A 22,910-nucleotide genomic window follows, 5' to 3' on the forward strand; every position below is an offset into this window, starting at 1 on the left:
ATCATGAGTCCACCAAAAGGCCCCACCGCATGTGTCAGGCTCCTTTTACTTTATCATTAGGACTTTTACTTGTGCATTAGAGACCTACCAGGCTGTACATTCTATCTCCTTTAGATTTTCATCTCCTGTTCAATTTTTAATACAGTCTGTCCTATGGATATGAAGCCTTCCAGTTTTCCATGCGTGCCCTAAGTGATAGCTGTTGAACTGAGCCTATTATTTGCTTTCCTTATTGTTCTAAAGAAATTAACAAATGCTAGTCAATTCCACAGTCTATATAATTACCATTGCCCTCACATTGTGCTGAAGCATAAGAGTTACTGCATAAGTGAGCAGTTCTACTCCAACCTTTACCTCACCCCAATCCACAGAGGGGAACTGAATAATTGTGATGCTAGGGATTAACACCACCCCACTCACCATTGGAAGCAGCAATAATTCTTGATGCCATACAACCAGTGAATGGTTCAATCGCTGGAGCTCTCGGAGTCTGCATTTCGGTATGACTTCTAGTCCTAACCCTTTTCATTTCAGTTCCTCAAGTAGAAAACATTGAGATAAAGATGTTCATGCAGGCAGTTTATTTAGGACATGATCCTGGAATTACAGCAGCAGAGACAGTGTTGCCAGAGAAAGGAGAAAGCTAATAAATAGGCTACTCTGAGGAGAGACTGCCACTCAGTCCCTCTAGGGCTTTCTGAAGACTCATGTAGAGATTCCTCATTATTTTTTCACTGAGGGATGAAAAATTTCACTAACTCCCTCCTTTGTGGAGGATTGATGGCCAAGGCATGAAATGCTCACATGCCAGCTGAACAAGATCCTGGGGTACTGAATAAAGCAGACCCACAGATAAGGGCACCCAAGATTGGGAGGCAACAATAAGCATGGGAACTGTCCATCACAGACAGCAGCATGGGAACTTAGAGCAAGGGTCCCCACTATGCCTCATTGATCAGATCTCTTCTGTCCTTAAGAGCCTTCAATAACTTCCCATTGGCACGTCAGAAACCATGTTCTGACTTAGAAACCCTCTGCCCTGTGATCCCTTTGTCTCAGCCTTTTAATCACACCGTCTTCTTTCTGTTCCTTGAGCTTGCTGTCCAACATCAGGGCCTCTCGCACACTGCCCTGGCTGAAGCACTCTGGCCCTTCTCCTTGCTCTGTTTCCTACACACCCCTCAGAGTTTATGGATGCCATTCCCCCTCAGGACTGCTTCTCTAAAACTTAAGATGAGGTGAGCTCGGTGGCATCGTGCACATCCACCTTCACAACGCTTGTCATCCTTATTATTATACATTCAATGTCTGACCTGGCCCACCCAACTGGGCCAGAAGAAGGCAAAGTGTATTTGTTTCTCATCTTGAGTATCGAGCCAGAATGTGTCACCCAGGAAACCCTTGGCTAATACGTGTTGACTGAATAAAGAAAGAACGGAGAGCTGAGGTGCAAGATTTGAAAAGGACAAATAGCAGAACCAATCTGATGGGAAACACTGAACTAGTGGCTAGTGACATAGTGACCACTCTCTACATATCCTGGCATCTTCACTTGGCTTTTAGCCCTAACAGGCACTACACTGCTACTTCTTTGAATGTATGCAGGTGCCTATGAATGCCTTCAGATTTGTGTCTGTGGAGTAGAAAAACTGATTCTCATGAAAAAAAAATAGTTTGGACAACTCAACCTTACTTTTTATGTATAGGAAGAAAACATGTAACTAATATTGGAAGAAACTGAAACAGGATAGAACACCTATTGATTCTTTCCTGGAGGGAAATATATCTACAAAGATAATTGGACCAAAGAGTGTAGAAAAGATTTAGGAGCATCACTCAGAACAGAATCTCAACAATTTTCATTACACGCTTCTTTTTCCCCCAATTTTGTGTGTTTCAGAACACACACAACAGTGAATGAAGAAAATGAATCACAGCTGAGATCTGGCCCATAAGAGCTCAGTGACACTTCTCCCCTATGTCAAAGCACAGCCTACAGTGACGCACGCACATCTGCAGCCTTGCTCAATTCAGGGACAGAAAGTGGCATGTGGCTGCAATTCCACCATTACCTTGTCTGAGCCTGTGGACAGGTGATTGTAGTGGTGTGAATGGTGGATGCCCTCCACCCCCATAATATGTCTACCCAGAAGATCTGATTTAATTTTTCTGGGGTTAGGATTCAGGCATTGATGTTTTTATGAAATTTTCCCCAGCTGATTCCTATTTGCAGTTGGGACTGAGAAGCATTGTAAATGAGAAAGCCTCACAGAAGCAAAGTCAATTCTGGCATGAAAGTCTGGCAAAATCTTATGCCAGTTGATGATGATGATAACTGCATGGTAACTGTGGTGGTGGTGACAGCAGGTGACAAGTGGTAGTAATAGAGGAGTAAGAATAGGAGGGGAGTAGGAGTGGCAGCAATTGTAGGAGCGGCAGGAGGAAGAGGAGTGGCAGAAGGTGGGAGTTAGAGAGGAATAGGAGAGGCAGGGGGAATAGTAGTAACCATAGTAGAGTAGTAGTAGCAATAGTGGAAGCACAGTTGCAGTAGTAGATGCTGATACTTACTGAACTCCTACTAATATGCGAGGCATTCTATTAAACTCTTTAAAATCTATTAGTATCAGGGCACCTGGGTGGCTCAGTCAATTAAGCATCTGACTTTTGACTTCAGCTCAGGCCATGACATCAGGGTTGTGAGATCGAGCCCTGGTCAGGCTGTGTGTGCTGGGCATGAAGCCTAATTGGGATCCTCTCTCTGCCTCTCCCTCCACTCCTCAAAAAAAAAAAAAAAAAAAAAAAAAATTTAAAATCAATCAGATCCAACAGTTATTTTGGAGTTGAAGACACTGACGGCACAAAGATTATTAGGTCTCCCAAGGCCATACAGCTACTGAGTACAGAACATGAATGCAGACATCTGACTTTAGAACTGCTGCTTTTAACCATTATACCACGTTTGACAACTGAACACTCAAGACTGGCTTCCTTGAAAACACTTTTGAGGTGGTTGGGCAATTCAGCATTGGGAAAACAGACTGGTCTTCTGAGGAAGCTCCAGCTCACCACATATAAAATGACGTATGTGAAGGAATAACCCTGTGAGTTTACCATACAAAGAATTCACTTGAGAACTAAGTGTTACATGACATCAAGATTCAAAGTTCCAGAACATCCAGACGGCAATAGAATCTTAAGGATTTCTGTGGATTCTTTTTAAAAAGTGAGTCTTCCCAAGCAGAATTCCCAGAAAGGACTGAATATAAATTGAGAGCCATTGAAGATGAAATTCCTTTTAGTCTTTGGTTGTACAACACGAAGTGCTTGGCTCCACGAGAAAAGCACCCTCCCATTCTCTACAGGAGAGGGGGAGGAGACAAAACAAAATTAGTTTAGAGAATTTCAGCTGCAATCTGCTTCTTACAAATACCACTCTACTAAAGAATACCAGGAATTAATGCCCTCCACCACATTAACCCCTTTGTCATGATTGTGTCAGTGACTTCATTATTAAATGTGGAGTTCCATTTATGAGGGGGGCACAAATATTCTAGCTATCCTTCCTTCAACAAAAACTTATTTGAATTACATAGAATATAAATATATATATATTCAGATGTGTATATATATTATTATGTATTCATTATATGTCATATATCTTATCTAATAATTACATATACTTACATATATACTGTGTGTGTTTAATATACACACATTCATTTATATTTATACATATATACACATATATGTATGTATTTAATGAGGGGTAGAGATGTGTTACAAATACAAAGGTAAACCTCATTTAGCTGGCATAAATTCAAAGGATTTTTTAGACACTATTTATCTAGAAGCAAAATTTTTCAAAGAAAACTTTAAAACTAATCTACATTTTAAAATCGATGAAGAGGGGATCCCAGGGTGGCTCAGTGGTTTGGCGCTCTGGGCCGATCCTGGAGACCTGGGATTGAGTCCCACATCAGGCTCCCTGCATGGAGCCTGCTTCTCCCTCTGCCTCGTGTCTCTGCCTCTCTCTCTCTCTCTCTGTCTCTCATGAATAAATAAAATATTTTAAAAAAATTAAAAAATCGATGAAGAAAACCAGAGAAGATAAATATGAATAAGAAATAAGAGCATAGATGTCTATGAATATATACATGCTTTTCTGGTGGTTCTCATCCTTGTAGCTTCTATTTTTCACCATTATACCCCTTACACACTCCAAGCAAACATATTTTCTTTTATGGACTTTGGCTTATCTTTATTTTCCAAGAAATACATAATTGTTCATTACACAGCAAAGTCAGGAAAGTATACAGGTTGAATAACAGGAGCTTGGGTTTTGATTAAGCATTAAGACTTGTATCTAAGGACAGTCTGACAGCCATGCACCTAGTCTTAGTTGTCATAATAAACTATCTCATTGTCTAAAGTAGGCAATTTAGTATAGTATATTTGATTTCACTAGAGGTTGAAAAATAGGAAATGATATTCTCATGTTTCATGGCTACTTCAGTTAGACCTTACAGAAGTCAACTTGGCATTCCATTCCATCATTCAACTACTTTGTTTAGGCTGAAATAACCCTCTGTTATCCAAAAGAAAGCACTGTATCAGAATATGACAATTTGTGTTGGTAATGAAGCTAATTATGTCATCAATTACAATCACATTGCTTGAATATGGTGATTCTAAGGCTGAGCAACAATTCAGTCCTTGCCATGAAAATTAGACAAATTATATAAGACATTAGTGAAATTTATTTTGTCTTCCTGACTTCTAACCACCTACTGATTCAACAATTATGTTGCCTGTAAGAATGGATTAAATATATATACTGAAGTTTATGATTTTTCTTTAATTTCAGAATCATTACAACTGATTTTCTGGATAAATACTAATGCTGAATGGAAACATCTATTAAAATAATCTATTAGTCACCACTAAGTTTACTTTAATTTAGAAACCCATGTTCATATTTTCTTGTATTTTTTTTTCAAGGAACCATCTCTCACCTAATTCAAGTGTGTTTAATGCAACTTTGCATATAATACAGCAAAATAATACTGCTAATCAAAATGTTCACAAGCATTAGAACTGGCATATTCTATCCTTACTTTAAATTCTGTTTCTGATGATAGAAAGTCATCTGTAATCTCACATGTGGGTACATTTGTTAATTTATTCAGCAAAGAATTATTCAATTAATCACATCCTAGGTACACTGCTGCTCATTAAGGAAACATTAAATAAGACACACGTTTCATATCCTCCTGGAGCTTTAATTCACAAACCTGCTGGTGTTAGAAGAGTTGTCTTAGCAGTAGTACCAACTTGCTGAATTCACCAATTCACCATTTTGCCAAGAATATACAGAAGTGTGTTCTACACCTAGCAAATAAATCAAAATCCCTCATTAAAGTTGTTAAAACATGGTTTCCAAGTTGATAACAATCCCATCAAAACTATTAAAAACAACAGGGTGTTAAGTCTGTACGTTTTATAAATTTGGCGATTTGGTCATTTGCAAGTTCATCATGCAGTGAGTTGAGTTTGGAAAGGTGTGTTACTGGCCTAAAGATGCTCTCTTCCTTACCCTTGCTGATGTCCAAGTCCATAGACAAGCTTGCTAATGCATCTCACTGACTCTCACCAGAGAGTGTGTGCAGCTGTGCTGCAGAGGGAGCTTGGATCTGCCACATAGATGATGACACCATGTCTCAAGTATCTGACAAAATTCCTAAAGTTAACATCACACATGGCTGAGCACTGTCTCCTTAGTGCCCAGTTCATTTTAACTACCAGAGTCTTTGCCATGTCTTTTATGCACAACTGCAGGAGCAGCATATTTTTTTCTGGGTGTTTACAACTGACATTTGTGGATTAATCATGCTGGTACTTTCTAGTATCTACAAGCAAGTAGCAGGCCACCTCCGGGAGATCCCACACCCAGCCCATATGGTTGAAAATTCAGCGCTGAAACCTGACACCATTTTGGTAATTAGGCCATGCTTGGATTCACAAATCAGCAACAGGGTGAAGCAAGTGCAGGAGGTTCTTTGGAAGCATGACCCAGGCTGGCAAAAATCAAGTGTAAAGTTTACACAGCAAAGCTCACGGACTTTATATAAAGTTTTGAGGATGGAACTGCTATCAGAAAACATACCTGGCTTGGATTTTTCATTTATCCAGCAAATATTTGAGCTGCACGGTTTAATTATTAAACCCTACAGGACACAGTCTCTGCCTTCAAATTTCAACTGTAGTAGAGAAAGAATGTGACAGGACCGTAGGCAAGTCTTAAACTTCTGTGCCTCGGTGTCCTCAACGACATGATGGAAATTATAGTGAAAAAGATGCCATCCAGCAGTGAGGAGGACAAAATGAGATAATAAAGATTAAAAGCTTAGAAGCTCCTTCTCAGAGCTGACACTGGGCTGCATCTGGAGTAGGAAAAAAAAGGGACCAGATATTGAGAATTGCATACGCACAGGTCACAGGCATATCTAGGGGGTCTTCACAGCTCTGGGATATCTGGGTCCCTACAGACAAAAGACAGGAATGTCCAACAAGAATCAGAACAAAAGCCTTTTAGACATCAAGGACTCTGAGTTTTATCCTCTAGACTTTGAAGAGACACCTGAGTGGTTTGAAGAAGGGATGTGTCATAATGAAATGTACATTTTTAAATGGATGGTCAAAAATCCATAAATAGCAAAATTAAAATCATCAGATCAATAAAATAGTAATTACTATGAGCTTATTGTGCACCTAAGGACGTTCATGAACTAGGAACTTTCAAATCCAAAAAGGATATGAAGCTCAGAAGCCTAAGATCACAGGATGGCTTATAAATGAAAATGAGGATTGCTTAACCTTTACAATGATTGGTTATCACAATGGAAGTTTCCAGATGGCAGGGTACTGGTTAGAAGTGATTATCTTATACCATTTTCAGGAAGATAATTTTAGGGTTTTTCTTATGATTGCCAGAGGTATTTACAAGAAATAAGCTAAGTTTCATGTATGTTCATGAAGTAAGCTAGATTTGGAATAAGTCTGCATGACTTAAATGGTTTTTATCTGCTTGGAGGATTTTCAAGTCTGGTCTCCATTATGTTTCAACAAGATCATTCTACTAATGGTATGAATGATTGGATACAGATATGGATAGATAGCAATATAAATACGAGTACAGGTATAGGTAACGTATAGATGTCAATGCTAAAGATGTAAATGCACATATGATATTTAACCAGTGAAAGAAGTTTCTTCCTATACCAGGCTCTGTGCTAGGGACCTCACACATATTATTTTGCAAATCAACAAGACAGCCTGCTTCTCCCTCTGCCTGTGTCTCTGCCTCTCTCTCTCTGTCTGTCTCTAATAAATAAATAAATAATCTTTTAAAAAATACCTGTGGCAAGAGTAATCAGAGTAACCCTTCATTCCTTTTTCTCTAAAATGAGTAGTGGACAGATCATAGGAATATGAACTTGAAAGCAGGGAGACCAAACTGGAAAGTACAAGTTGCTCTTCAATGCCAAATGTTAGGGGTCCTGACGTCAGCCAGTTGACATGACAAAGGTCAATGGGACCAGTAGGGTAAGAAAGGAGAGAGAAGGCTAGAATGGAGAATCTAAAATCCAGAGCGACTCCCACACAACCCTTCATAGCCTGGTACAAAGGTAAATATGGAGTTTAGAAGAAAGAGCAGGTCTGGCAGAGGTCACAGTAGACTTGATTTCAGTTTTTAATGCTGTAAGAACAAGGCTTCTCTGATGATCTAAGGGAAATGCCATTTGGAGAAATGCATCTGGAGCACAGGCGCAAGACCTGTAAATTATCATCATCATCATATAGCTGGTAGTTGAAGCTGCAGTGGGGGTTCCCTTAGGGAAACCCACTGGAAAGTAAGTAAGTGGTTGGAAAGATGTTCACTGGGCAGCCCGGGAGGCTCAGTGGTTTAGCACCTGCCTTTGGCCCAGGGCATGATCCTGGAGACCCAGGATCGAGTCCCATGTCGGGCTCCCTGCATGGAGCCTGCTTCTCCCTCTGCCTGTGTCTCTGCCTCTGTGTGTGTGTGTGTGTGTGTGTGTGTGTGTGTGTCTCATGAATAAATAAATAAATAAAATGTTGTGTTTAAAAAAAAAAAAAGAAAGATGTTCACTAGTGACTCACCAGCCATGCCACCTCTCCCGTGAAGCGCTCTCATGATGACCTAGCTTGGCAGGACCGGACAGATTTAAGGAGGGAAAGACTACCTGGTGTGCAAGCATCAGCTAATCTAATGCCTTTTAGGAAGGAGAGCTCTTGCAAGTTGTCCTGACAGGCAGCTTCAAACAGTTCCTGACATTGGGTACCAACAGAAAGTATTCTAACTGCCATTAGACTCATATCTACGTGAGGAATTTACTATACTAAAGAAATGCTTCAAGGGTCCTGAGTGGAAGAGGTTGCTTTGGCACAGCCATGAAGTCTTTCCAGAGGTCATTCACATAACCAGCAGCTCAGGTCAGTAAAACAGAACTGCCGTGAAGGAGGCAATGCTGTCCAGCTGGCCTTCCCACACTCACCCTTGGTAAGCTGCATGGGCAATGACGGCTTTTAAAATAAAGGTTGATTGTTTTATATGACATTCTATTGCTCTGTCTTCTCTGAATGATCAAAAAGAGTATCCTTTACTAAGATTGATCATACTTCACTTTGCCTTATTCTAAACAGCGTCTGCGTCCTGAATATTCTGCATTTAAAATTCATTACATTAAAAATATTCTAAAGCCTTCGTAATAAAGTCTGCTAAGTCAAGACAAACTATGCTCAGATGGGAACAGCAGTTGATGACCACTTTTATTTAAGAAGCTAACATTTTTTTCCTTTGAGTTTAAAACACTTGGAAAACAAAACCAGCATGCTGTCTATAACAGAATAGGATCCTCCTGGTGCAGAGTGTATTAAGAACTTCTGAGAGTAGATTATTACTATGGTTTGGATCCTTAATTCAAAGCATGTCTAAATGCTTTGAGGCTTACAGGCAGATTTTCATGATTATGTGGAGAACTGCTTATAAAAGATAAAAAAAAATATGAAATAAACAAAACCACCTCTGTGAGTGAAGGGTAATACAGAACAATGACCCTCAGGAAGAGAGTCAGGGACAACAGGGATGACAGATAAATGGCCTAAAGTCTAGTAAAAAAGAAAAATGGTTTTAATTCCTCCTGCTATGCAAATCCAAATTCCATTTTAGTTACTAGTCGTTAATGCCATTTAGAATTTTGCTTAAACGTTAAAAAAAGTATTAATTTAGCTATCTTTTCAATGTGTTTCCTTAATATTTTTGTACGTATCATTATTATATTATATTTAAAGCTGAGAGGACATTTTAATAAAATCAATCTATATCCCATTAACACTCATTTTCTATTTCTAAAGCTATTTCTTATATACCATACATTTCTCTAGCCAAATGCTCCATTCTGACACACACAAAAATGCAAATACACAAACACACATACACACAAACAATATTTTATGATTTCATAATTGCTCCTGGCTGAATCTTCCAAATCTGATAAAAATATAATTGAGAGTCCCACAAAGAGATTCTAGTCCACATATGTTGCCTGGCATGATTTGGTAGCATTAGAAAGGTATCTTCAAAAGAAAGGGGTGTTTGTGGCATAGAAACAACTGTGGAGCACACCAAGTATAGGACTGCTCTTTCGGTCTTGTAATTTGATCCCTTCTCCTAGGCGGTATAGTTGGTATAATAAGATTTTTTAAATTAAAATTTTAAGGTGCTCACAAGCCACATTCACAAGACCAGTGATTTTAGAAGCTGACAATCTTTTATTTAGATCTAAAGGTGGCTATGATTTCTTCAGGTTTCCATATTTGAGTTGGTTATTTGGTGTTCACTGAGTTTTTTAGGAAAAAATGTGTTTAAATTCTACTACTCAGTGCTAGATGACAGGTAAATATGGAAAAAAATTAAATATTTTCTTTATATAAATACCAACCTCAGTGCAAATAAATTCTTCTAATACTAGTTGTGAGATCTTATAAGGGCTTATAAAGAAAAATGTAATTACTAATTACCATTGATATGAGTTCTTAAAGGAATTATGGATGTTATAACCAGGTTGTATCATATCTGTTCATTCATGCCAACAAATCAACACATATAAGTAAACAATATATATGTTAAGAAACAACAGAATAACATTTAATGGCAATATATGCCAGGAAGTGATCTTTAAACACACGCAAATTACACTGAAAAAAAAATTTAAACACTGATTCTATTTAAAAATACAATAAAACTGGAAAGTTCAACAAAAACGTATTCACTTGCACATATACATGCACACACATATGTAACTATGCATTTAAAGTATACATTTATGTAACTAAGCATATATTTATATGATCAAGTATATGTAACTAAATATAAATAAAATGTTCAAGTTATAGTCATAGTTATTAGGCATTTTGTAAACAAAACAAAGACAAGCAAGTGGTTTGGGACCTGGTGAAGGTCAGTTATAATGCCCGTGAGAAACTGTGACCCCTTTATTTTCTCCCTCCTTGTATTAATCTGTTCGGGTTGCAGTAACAAAATACCATAGACTGAGTGAGTGGCTGAAACAATAGGCATCTATTTCTCACAGTTCTGAAATTGAAAAGTACACAAATAAATTGGACTTGTGCCTATGTATTCTGTTCCTGTTGAGAGCTCTCTTACTGGCTTGCAATGGTCATGTCTCCTTTGAGTCTTCACAGAGCAGAGAGAGAGCCAGGTCTCTCTTTTGAAGCCACTAATCACAGCATAGGGGTCCCATCCTCCTGACTTCATGTAACCTTAATTACCTCCCAAAGACTTCATCTCCAAATACCATCCCATTGCAGATCAGGCCTTCAATATATTAGTTTAGTAGGTATACAATTCATCCCTGGTTCTTCTCATCTCTGCTTCACTCATGACTTCTTTTATCATCAAAAGGAAATTATATGGGAGGGACGCCTGGGTGGCTCAGCAGTTGAGATCTGCCTTCGGCTCAGTGCATGATCCCGGGGTCTAGGGATCAAGTCCCGTATCAGGCTCCCTGCAAGGAGTCTGCTTCTCCTTCTGCCCATGTTTCTGCCTCTCTCTGTGTGTCTCTCATGAATAAATAAATTAAAATCTTTTTTTTAAAGAAAATTATATGGGAGATAGGAACACACTGGGCAGCTAGAGGCCCAGTGATGTCACCATTAAGTATATGTATTAGGTAGAAAGATATAAGATCCTGTGGGTAAAGATATTATGAATCAATAGCAAATATCTGTGAAAATTTCAGTTAAAGTCATTTTGGCAAAACAAATACTTCTATATGCTCCATGGTATGTTATATATTAAATCAGTAAAACTATATGCACAAAATGTATAAAATACACATATGAAATGAACACTACTGGTAGCAGGGATGAGCATAGTCTTCAGAGCTCGACAGTTTTGAACTCCTGGTCTGGAACTTACAAGCTAGCTTACAAGTTAGTTGGGCAAGTTAGTTGACCTGTCTGTGCCTCAGCTTCCTCATCTGTAATACAGAAATAACAATAATATCCATCTTATATGATGGTTGTGAAGACTGAATGAGCTCACCTATATAAAGCATGCATATGTATTATATAAAGAACAATGTCTGATAAATAGCAAGTACTAGAAGTTTATTATAGCAATGAATGAAAGGATTGCTAAGTATGAAGATGAAACCCAACACATGCTCCAAAGGAGTTACAGTTATAAAAAAAGACTGGAAAGAGATACGGAGTTCACTGGTAAGGCATGGAATAATAACTCTGAAAAGGCAGGAAATTTCTGAATTGGTCATATTTCATGTCATTGCATAACAAGGCTCAAATTTATCATGGGAACCACAGTATTCATCAAATCAAATATAAGGGGATACCTGAGTGGCTCAGTGGTTGAGCATCTGGCTTTGGCTCAGGGCATGATCCTGGAGTCCCAGGATCGAGTCCCCCACTGGGCTTCCTGCATAGAGCCTGCTTCTCCCTCTGCCTATGTCTCTGCCTCTCTCTCTCTCTCATAAATAAATAAAATCTTATTTAAAAAAGAAAAAAAAACAAATCAAATGTAAGGACATGTTTGGTTCATTAATGATTCCCCAGAACTCAACTCAACTTTGTTGAATGCATGAATGAAGAAATAAAAGTCCCAGTGGGAATGATGTATGGATGAGGAATACTCAACATAAATGGTGGCAAAAAATTAGGCCATTTGGAATTTCAGAAAAGCATATCAGACACCCAATAAAAAGTTAAGAAGGGAAATATTACAGTCTTCTCATTTGGGAAGTCTGAATTGTTAGCCTTAAAGAGAGTAACAAATCAAAAGAGTATAACAACTAAATGCTTTGAATTCACCTACATAGAACCACCTATGAGCCTGTTGTAGAAGACATTGTGAGAAGTCTAGTAACAGACAATAATTAATCGCTCACTCCAACCGTGTAGGCAAGAGAGCTGTTACACATATGCCTTCCGCTTGTTCGACATCGGAGCCACTTCTTTTAGTAACACCACATGACTCATCTCTGAATAAAACAGTACTCCAAAATAAGAGAATCACAGCTTGCAAAGATATCAGCCAAAAAGTTGGACCTGTGCTGGAAGCTCTATTGAAAGACAGCTTTGCTCTATTAAGAACGAGCCCTATCTTTCATTGCTACATATCACAATCTATGACTTGCAGCCTCACATCTGGCATGTATAGGGTTTTGTCACAGTGCGACTCCAATGTATAAATAGCTAAAATTTCAAAATCTACAGATGCTTGAGGATGTTATTAAAGTCTCCCATAGCTATTTATTTATTTATTTATTTATTTATTTATTTATTTATTTAGAGTGCACAAGCAGGGAGGGAGGAGAAGAGAGAGAGGGAGAATCTCAAGCAGGCTCCACACCCACCATGGAGCCCAACAAGGGGCTCAACCTCACCACCCTGAGATCATGACTTGAGCTAAAATCAAGAGTCAGATGCTTAACCGACTGAGCCAACCAGGCTTCCCTCTCCATAGACTTTTAAAGTTCTTTTCTATAGAAGTCAAGTGACAGAAAGTTTAGTGAACATGTATGTACTTTTGTTTGTGTACATGTATCTGGCTATTTCAAAGTGTTCCAAATATGTCTTTCAAGGTTTCAAATTTTAATGTATTTTTAAATTTGTCAAATAACAGGACAAATGGCTAAAAATAAATTCCTGTTAAATAGCCAGAAAAGCTGCTTAATTCCTAAACAGAGACATGAGTTTGATGAGCAGCTGAGCCAAGGAATGAATGAATGAATGAAAGTTGAGATTTAAAAAAGTGAAAGCTGATCTATGTGTGTATTAGTTGCATTTAGAATCACAATGTATCTCATTAAAAGGAAGGTTACTAATTCTTATGGAATATCTACAAAATCTGAATTATCTGAATTTCTAATAATAAAGTTGGAGAAAATATATTTTGACAAGTCTTCCCAGATGGTCCTGGTGTGCAGCTCAGTTAACAAAACACTGATGTAGACAACTCTGAGGGTGTTAAGGAAGGAAAGGTCTGCTGTTTGGAAAGAGCAAGTTGACAGAGAAATAATGGGGAAGGGAGAGGAAGGGATAATCAAGTTCTCTGTCGAGACATGGTGGGACCGGATGATGGGTGCAGGGAGAGCTATAAGACTTTGCCAGGAGAAGGAACCCAGTGTGCACTGAAGTTGAAGGCTCAGAGGAAAGGGGAAGTGGAGATACAATTCAGTCCACAGAATGGCAGAAAGTTGGTATTTCCAGACTGTTCTCAAAGCCAAACCAACTCCTTGCAAAAAGCCTGAAGTGATCGCTCGCTTTGTAAACTAAGATACTGCATGTTATTTGTGCTAGAGATGGTCATTGAAGAGAAATCCACTAGAAATTTCACTGTAGTATTTCTTATGTGCCTTAAACTATTATAACTACCATCAATTTAAATATGAACTCTAGGAGAGATAAATTGGGCTAGACAATCAGGACAGCTAAAAATCCACACCAAAAGAACTTTATCAAGTTCCACCAAGGCAGGGCTGGTTGCGACAGCATTTCTTAGTTGTGGGTGTGATAGCATCTATGATTACCACCATCGATAATAAATAATCCATGATTCCACATCACACCTCATTTTTAAACCATTCATTCTTGAGGAAGGCAGATGAAAAATTATTGTCTCTCTTTGTATAAAGAATGTATTTCTCTTGAATTAATCCAGCTATTCTTCTTCCCTAGGAGAATTTTGGTAGGAAGAAGATGAACAACCCAAATGAAGAATGCCAAAAAGAGGGGGAGGAGTGGAGGAGAGGAGGGAGTGGGAGAGGGAGGAAGGGAGAGAGAAGGGGAAGAGGAGAGAGGGAGAGAGACACATCATTCCCCACAATTTTCATAAGATGTGCTTACTGTTCGTTTATGTTGGCTGAAAGACACTGATGAGTACAAACTGATTCGTGAGTCAGACATCTCTATAAACCACAGGATATTGTATATTCGAGTCTAAACCTCCACTAAAATCAAAATACAGAACTTCCTCAAACCGCCCCCCAAACGAAACATTGATCTGTTTCTGTCACTGTAGGTTTGATTTGTCCTCTCTAGAGTTTTGTGCCTACAACACGTACTCTTTTGTGCCCACCTTCTTCAGCATAGTTTTTGAAATTCATCCATGTTGTGTGTGGTTTGTTCCTTTTTATTGCTAAGTGGTGGTTCATTGAACAGATGTACCACAATTTCTTTATCCACTCAGTAGTTGATAGACACTGGATAGTTTAAAATTCCAAACAACAATAAATGAGAGTTCCATTTGCTTCACATCCTCACCAACAACTTGGACTGTCAGTGCGAAAATCTAAGCTATTCCAGTGAGTGAGTAGAGAGTTATCTCAAATTGTTTTCTATTTTCACTTCCCTGACAAGCAAAGGACAGTAAAGTACCTTTCCATGTACTTCCTGGCCACTTACATATCTTATTTTGTGAATTTTCTGTTCAGCTTTCTTGCTCATTTTCAACTGGCACGTTTTTCATCTTATTTAATTATAAAAGTTGACACGGACATAGAATAGGTATATTCTAGACTCAAGTCTTTACAGAGAAATGTAATGCATATATTTTCTCCCAGTCTGCAACTTATTTTTCTATCACCTTAATGATCTTTTAAAAAGTAATTTTTAAAGGGATGCACTATTGATGGGAATGCAAACTGGTTTAGTGACTGTGGAAACAGTATGACGTTTCCTCAAAAACTTAAAAATAGAACTATCCTATCATCCAGCAATTGCACTATTAAGTACTTACCGAAAGAATACAAAAATACCAATTCAAAAGGATATATGTACCCTGATGTTTATAGCAGCATTATCTACAATAGCTGAATTATGGAAACAGCCCAAATGTCCATCAACAGATGCATACACAAAGAAGATATGGAATAAATAAATAAATAAATAAATAAATAAATAAATAAATAAAATATATATAAATATATATATATATTCAAATATTACACAGCCATTAAAAAGAATGAAATCTTGCCATTTGCAATGACCTGGATGGAGCTAGAGTATATTATGCTAAGTGAGATAAGTCAGTCAGAAAGGTAAATACCATATGATTTCACTCATAAGTGGAATTTAAGAAACAAAACAAATGAGCAAAGGGGAAAAAAGGGAGAGAGAGGCAAACCAGGAAACAGACTCTTAATTACAGGGAACAAATTGATGGTGACCAGAGGGGAGGTAGTGGGGGATGGGTGAAATAGGTGATGGGGATTAAGGAGGGCACTTGTGATGAGTACCAGGTGCGGTAGGGAAGTGTTGAATCACTAAATTGTGTACCTGAAACTAATATTTCACTGTATGTTAACTGGAATTTAAATTAAAACTTTAAAAAATAGTTTTTAATTTTAATGAAGACCAACTGTATTAGTTTACTTTGGTACTATAACAAATTACTCCAAACTTAGTCACTTAAAACAACATAAATTTATCATATTACAGCTTTGTATGTAAATCTGACATGACCTCACTACTCTAAAACCAAGGGGTTGGCAGAGTTCTGTTCCTTTCTGGAAAGGGAAAGATGACTTTTCTGGCCTTTCCCAGCTTCCAGAAGCTGCCCACATTCCTTGGCACATGGTCCCAGTCTTCCATCTTCAAAGCCAAGAACACTGTAACTCTCTGGCAACTCTTCCTTACTCATCTCTCTCTCTCTAGATTAAATGGAAACCACTCTAATAATCCAAGATAATCTCCCCCATCTCCAAGTTCTTAACATAATCACATCTCAAAGTCACTTTTACCATGTAAGCTAACATATTTAGCTGGTCAGAGGATTAAGATATGGACAGCTTTGGGAGGGGACCATTATGTTGTCCACCACACTTAATTATCATTTCTTCTCTTTTATGGTAAGTGCTTTTAGAACACTAAGAAATTATTACATAATCCAAGTTTGCAAAGATTTTATCTTCTGTTTTCTAGTAGATGCTTTATAGTTTTATCTTTCATATTTAGATCTATAGCCTATTTCAAGTTAAATCTTGTCTGTGGTGAGATAAGGATTGATGTTTATTTGTCTCATGTATAATTAGTTGTTACAACACCATTTGTAAAAATGGTTATTATTGCCTATTTGAATTACTTTAGCAATCTTGCCAAAAACTAATTGATCATATTGTCTGGGTATATTTCTGGATTCTCTATTCTGTTCTATTGATTTGTGTGCCTATTCTTATGATGATTACATAATTTTAATTACTGTAACATTTTAGCAAATCTTGAAATCTCTGGGGCTTTCTGTGAAACCACTGCATGAATATAATAATATTCTCTTGTTATTTAAAAATTAATGACAGAATTGATTAGGTAATGGGAATAGTGAATTTCTGCAAATTTGACACTTTATCTCCACTTACATAAAAACTGTGATTCTTTTTATCAGGATCCAGTTGAGAACATATTCCCCAGCTATGACCAGATGCAACAATTATTCATTAGAATATCATAGCACTTACTATCTGTACCATGGTTGGTACTATTTGTACCAACCATGACATGTATTTTATATACTACCTTGTATTGTTTTTAAGTAATATGGGTAACATTTCCCATTCGAAATGGTAATATCCTCAAGTGGATTAAACATATTTGTATCTCTAGTGTCTTGGACTTAACAGATGTTCAATAAATATATATCAATAATATGAAAGGGTATTGTTAACAAAAAAAAAAAAGTACTCTTTCTGGGAAGTAGTACAGCAACATTTGTTGTTAATAAAAGACTGCTTCCTGTAAACGGTATTCTATTGCACTAACCAAAGAGGAGTTGAACAAGAATAAAAGAAAGACATTAGCAGAATGCTGCTTAAATGCAGGAGCACTAGTTAAGAAGATCTAAAAACTGTCACGGTTGCTGTCAAACAGTGGGCCTGAGGAACTCAGTCTGACTCATCTAAGTTATTGACCTCTGCTCTTTGACTCATCACATTATAATAACTATCCTCATTCCTTTCTCATTAAGTGTCCCATTATTTTTTTTGGATAGATTTTTTTTTCAAATTCCTTGAAATATATCTAACAAAATTATCTATGCTGCCAAAACCTCTCCATATTAACTAAAAGGATTTTAGGTCAACATTTCAAAAATGTACAGAATGGGCCCACTCTGAGCCCAAATGCAGTGCATGAAAAGGCAGGGCTGTGTGTGCATTCTGGTCAAAAGAAGGACACACAGGGCAGCCTGGGTGGCTCAGTGGTTTAACGCCACCTTCAACCCAGGGCATGATCCTTAAGACCCAGGATCGAGTCCCATATCAGGCTCCTTGCATGGAGCCTGCTTCTCTCTCTGCCTGTGTCTCTGCCTCTATCTCTCTCTGTGTCTCTCATGAATAAATAAATAAAATCTTAAAAAAATAAAAAAGGACACACATAGTAACACAGCTGGATTACTGCTGCAGTGGACTTTTGCATCAAGCCCAATTTTCCAGCAGAAGTCCTCCTGTCCATCAGAAACAAGCCAAAAGCTGAGCGACTTCAAAGACAAATAGATTTTCCCAGTATAAATCCAAGAGCATCAGATAACATCTGAGATGTGAGTTCTGGAACCTACCTTTGGAATACAGATAGAGTTTTTCATATCCATCCCTATTAAATTTAACATCACTTGTTTTTGATGATTTTCCAGCACATGCAGTGCCTTCTGAAGATTCTTAATGTATTACCTTACACAAATTAGTATGAGATCATTTGTAAAGGTTATAGGCACTTTCGTTGTGTCAAACTGGACAAGCCAAAGGCAAGCAGGAGGCATGCCTTGGTTAAAGTGTGGCCCCAGAAACCAAAGGTACTGAGTGGGTGCTGCTTAGGTACTGGTGACTCCTGAGAGTGTTGGCCAAACAACAGCTGAAACAAGTCTCCATGTTCTGGGAGTGCTAGTTGTCATCCATATATAGCGGAAGAGATGACATGAAGGGATCAAAGACTCTGATGTCATGACCTTGCCATAAGCTATGTTAGTTTCCTAGGGCTAGTGTAACACAGTAAGAAAATTGGGTAGCCAAAAACAATATAAACATATTGCTTCCCAGTTCTGGAGGGTAAAAGTCCAAAATGAAGGTGTCAGGAAGATTATGCTCCTGACAACTCTAGAGGAGACTCATTCCTTGCTTCTTCTAGCTTCTGGTGTTTGCAGGGAATGCATGGCCTTCCTTGGCTTTTTAATGCAATGCTACGATCACATGACCATCTTCTCCTTGCCTGTCTTCACGTCATCTTCCCTGTGTGTGTGTTTGTCTCTGCGTCCAAATTTCCCCCTTTCTAGAAGGACACCAAAAATATTTTTGATTAGGGTCCACCCTAATGATCTCATTTTAACTGGATTACTTCTGTAAAGGCTCTACTTCCAAAGAAGGTCACCTGCTAGGGTACACAGGTTAGAACTTCTTATCTCTTTGCAGGGGAGAGCAAGCACAATTCAGTCCACAACACACACCTTACTAAAATCTGGACACAGGTAATGTTCAAGAGATTTTACTAATCTATATAGGAAATGAGCTTAATTTGGAGTGACTAATACTTAATTGCTCCAACATGATTCAAGGTAGTCATCTTTCCTTCAACAAGCATGCAGAAATCCTATGTTTAATAGGATGCCTGGAATTATATTTACATCTCTGTGGTTAATCATTACTCATATCCTACTAGTTAGTGTATAAACATCTGACGGTTTCCAGATAAAGTGGGCCCTTGAATTCCTCATTGCCCCTTCGTGATAATGCTCTAACTTATATCCTCTGTATTTTGTGGTTTTATAAAGAAGTTTTAACCTTTTCTCATTCCAGTTCAAATTCCATTTCAGGTTCTCTTGATAAGGATTGTACCTCTTTGTTCCTAAATCAGTGTTTGGAATGTTTATAGTATGCATTTTTTAAAATCCCTAAATATAAAAAAAAAAAAATCCCTGAATATAATAAATGGTGTTTTTAAACCGTGTAAAATGGGCTTATTTACTCTAAAACACTTCAGTCTTTGGCATAGTAATATGTACTGGAAAGTCTGAATAGAAGAATATAATGCACAATGTTTGCAATATATGTCAGACAATGGAATGCTTCTATCATATTATATCACATGGAAAACACACTTTAGGAATTACTGCCCTAAGCCTCGCAATTACTACAAACAATTTTTTAAAATCCTATTCCTTAAAATCATCCATCTAATCAGGTATTCAGTTTTCATATTGTCCTTTCTCTTCAGCATTATGACCTTTGATATGTAAGAAGAGATTAAAAGATTATCTTTGTTTTCTGTTCATTCCATCTTCTACCTACTAAAAAATTCACTCGTTTTCCAATTTTTTTTTCCTGAATAGTCAACCACACTTTGGGGAACATAAGAAGGTGTGGATGTGTCCACCTAGAATTAGCTCATTTAGGAAATCCACTTCTCTTATTCCGAAAAAATACTGCCCAGCATGCTGAGTCTGGTTGGGACCAACCCTGCCCAGGGATGAAAAAGACAGGAGTACTCTACCTACCTTCAGTGAGGGTTGCACACATGAAGCAAAGCAAAATAGATTCATCTCTGAAGTTCTGTACTCAGGAAAAAAAGAAAGAAGGAAGGAAGGAAAAGAAAAGAATCTTGGTTTGCTTGCAAACTGCAAGCTATGAAAACAAGGCAGTTATTTTATTTTCAGCAGTCATCATATTCATATTCTTTTTTTGCCAAGGAAAGTTTGAGTTAATTTTTATCTCAGGCAACTGAAAAAGTCATAACACATGCATTATAGTTATTAGCAAAGCATTAAGGATTACTAGAGTTCACACTTACCCAAACAATACCCAACATGATTACATATTTCTCCGTTTTAGAGGAGGTCCTAAATTCCTATAGAAACAGTGATAACTAGCTTTCTTGTCTTGTTCCACTTCTCTCTCCTCCAGAAACTGCATTTGCAAATACAAGGCGTTTTCTTCAGAGGGTAAGTCACTTAAGAGCAGAGACAATATGTTGCCTTATTTGTCTCGTTCATAAATCTTAGCAGAGTGCTCAATAAGTATTTGTTAAATTAAATTATTTCTTTGATATCTTAGTAGATAATGCATCATTGAGTTTTGATTATAATTAATTGCTCCATCTCCAATTAAAATTCATTCACTGTAACTCAAAAGCATGCCCATCTTAAGATATTTTCATAAATTGTGTTCCAAATTGACGATCATGTGGAGGGATTTCCTTTGCCCTTGTTTCTGGCAGCCTGTTTTCCCTTAGTTTGAAATATTAGTCTCTGAAGACTAGTTTCCTTTGAGTAGATTATCAAGATTAACAATCATTCTGCACTTTCTATTCCACAAGGAAAGCTTTTACTCAATTTCTCCAGGGAAACAAATGTACTCTCTACTCTTCCTGATTTGTTGGGTTAACACATATTATTTATTGTTGGGGTTGCTGCTGCTGCTATTATTACAATGTTTAATTTGGGGAGTTAGGTTTTGCAAATAGCACTAAGAACAACCCCCCAAAGCTTTGTTTTTTTCTTGAGATACTAGGAGCAGTATTCTGACAGGAACTATAGGAACATGATGGCCTTTCAATCCCTCTATATTTCCACTATGTGGGAATGGTAAGATCCTCTTAATTCACCTACAGGTTTATCTTAACAAAAGCTTTAGCAAACATTATTCAAGCCCCTACTTTCTACCTCTGGCATTGCGGAAACACAGTTGAACAAGACACCTTGCTTAGGGAATATAGTCAATGGTATAGTAATAGTGTTGTATGGGGACACATGGTAAACTACCCTTGCAGTGAGCACGGCATAATGTCTAGAGTTACTGAATCACTATGTTTTACACTTGAAACTAATGGAACATTGGGTACCAACTATACTTCAATAAAAAAAAAGAAAGAAAAACATATCTTGCTTTTCTTTCACCAAATGTATTTTTTTTTTACTGAATGTCAACCTTTACAGTCTAATTCTCTATTTCATTATGTTTCTGCTACTTATTTTTGCTTGAATCTTTTTTGTAAGATTAGATATGGCTGATAGAGAATTGGAATAACAATGGTTTAAACATGATCGAATCTCTTTTTCTTCCCTCACCTAATACTCTGGTTGAAAGGAGTCCACAGCTGGTACGGTCATTTCACAATGCCAGGGACACGAGCACCTTATTTGGGCTTGTTGTTCAGCCATCCTTAGAGGATTGGCTTCATCCCTGGTCCAAGGAAGCTTACTCCCTCATCTGCAGTCCTGCTGGTCAGAAGTCCAAGCTGGCCAGAATATGGCTCCCCTTCTTTGCCAGAGAGTACAGGAAACATAATTCTTAACCTTGGCGACTAGGAACCAGCAGTTATATAATTATGGGAAGAATAAGAAAAGTTATCAGGAATAATTAGTGGCTCAGCACTTAACAGAGTTTACTTTCTCTTTCTTGGCTTTGCTTCCCAACACAATTCACCAGGTGCACAGTTAACAAGACTCTGAAATATAAAGTATTACACCTATAAGAGAAGTTTATCCTTGGTTACAGAGTAGATCATTAGTTGTTAAGGACCATAAATTATGATAAGGTTTGTTAGTTGATAGTTGATAGTTGATAGTTGAATGTTCTTTAATCACCAGCAAATAGCTTCTACTGAAGCCAAAACTCTTTACTATACTTCTCTTAACAAATTGCCCAGGCACTCCCAGAAGGTAAGGATTTTAGGTATTTTTCTCACCAATTGAGCAGATCATCATGTGGTAAGTACTCCTAGTCTTTGAAACCAGAGACTAAAACAGATCCCTGTATATTCCTTATAAGTTTTTTTTGCTCCCACAAATAATGATACATGCCTTAATGGTAAAATAAGAAAAAAATGCAATTGTGTGATAACAATATAATTGTAGCATAGTTGGTTCTGCTCATTTCAATACTGCCTTTATTATTAATATCCTCTCATTATTTTTCTTTAACACATGATAAGAAAAAAGGAAAAGAAATTAGTGTGTGATATGGTTGAGATGATGTTCACGTACTCATACAAAGGTGATATCATAGAGGGACCACTTGCTCAAAAGACGTTAGCGTTGACTTTAGGGAGAGAGAGCGAAATAATTATCAGCCCTGAGAAAAAAGAAAGCGAGGAACTGTTTAATGTTCATAGGCTATCCCAAAGAGCAATGAAAAATCAGGATGTAAAAACTGGTTTTGCATAGTAAATGTGTTTTATGGTACAAAAGCACAGCTTTGAAATGAAGGTACAAGGTACATCAACTCTAAGTGCCCTATTCATCACACGCAAGGCTTCCACAGTCGGCTAGCATTAATTCCACGGTTTTGTATTGCAAGTCAGGCCACAGGATA

At 37.6% G+C, this 22,910-nt stretch overlaps 1 long non-coding RNA gene across 3 annotated transcripts in view; it reads left to right on the forward strand.

The window, feature by feature from the left end:
• The window catches only part of LOC111093237, a 64,173-nt gene that overhangs the window by 1,179 nt on the left and 40,084 nt on the right, over positions 1-22,910 (forward strand). For 2 of the 3 annotated variants that reach the window (XR_005353338.1, XR_005353340.1), the window contains exon 2: positions 20,502-20,539. This is a non-coding gene — a long non-coding RNA (uncharacterized LOC111093237). Of the gene's footprint in view, positions 1-19,692; positions 20,540-22,910 lie in introns of those variants that run through there. The other variant, XR_005353339.1, reaches the window with a different exon arrangement.

Source organism: Canis lupus, chromosome 1 (genome assembly GCF_011100685.1).
Source record: "Canis lupus familiaris isolate Mischka breed German Shepherd chromosome 1, alternate assembly UU_Cfam_GSD_1.0, whole genome shotgun sequence".
Lineage (NCBI taxonomy): Eukaryota > Metazoa > Chordata > Mammalia > Carnivora > Canidae > Canis > Canis lupus.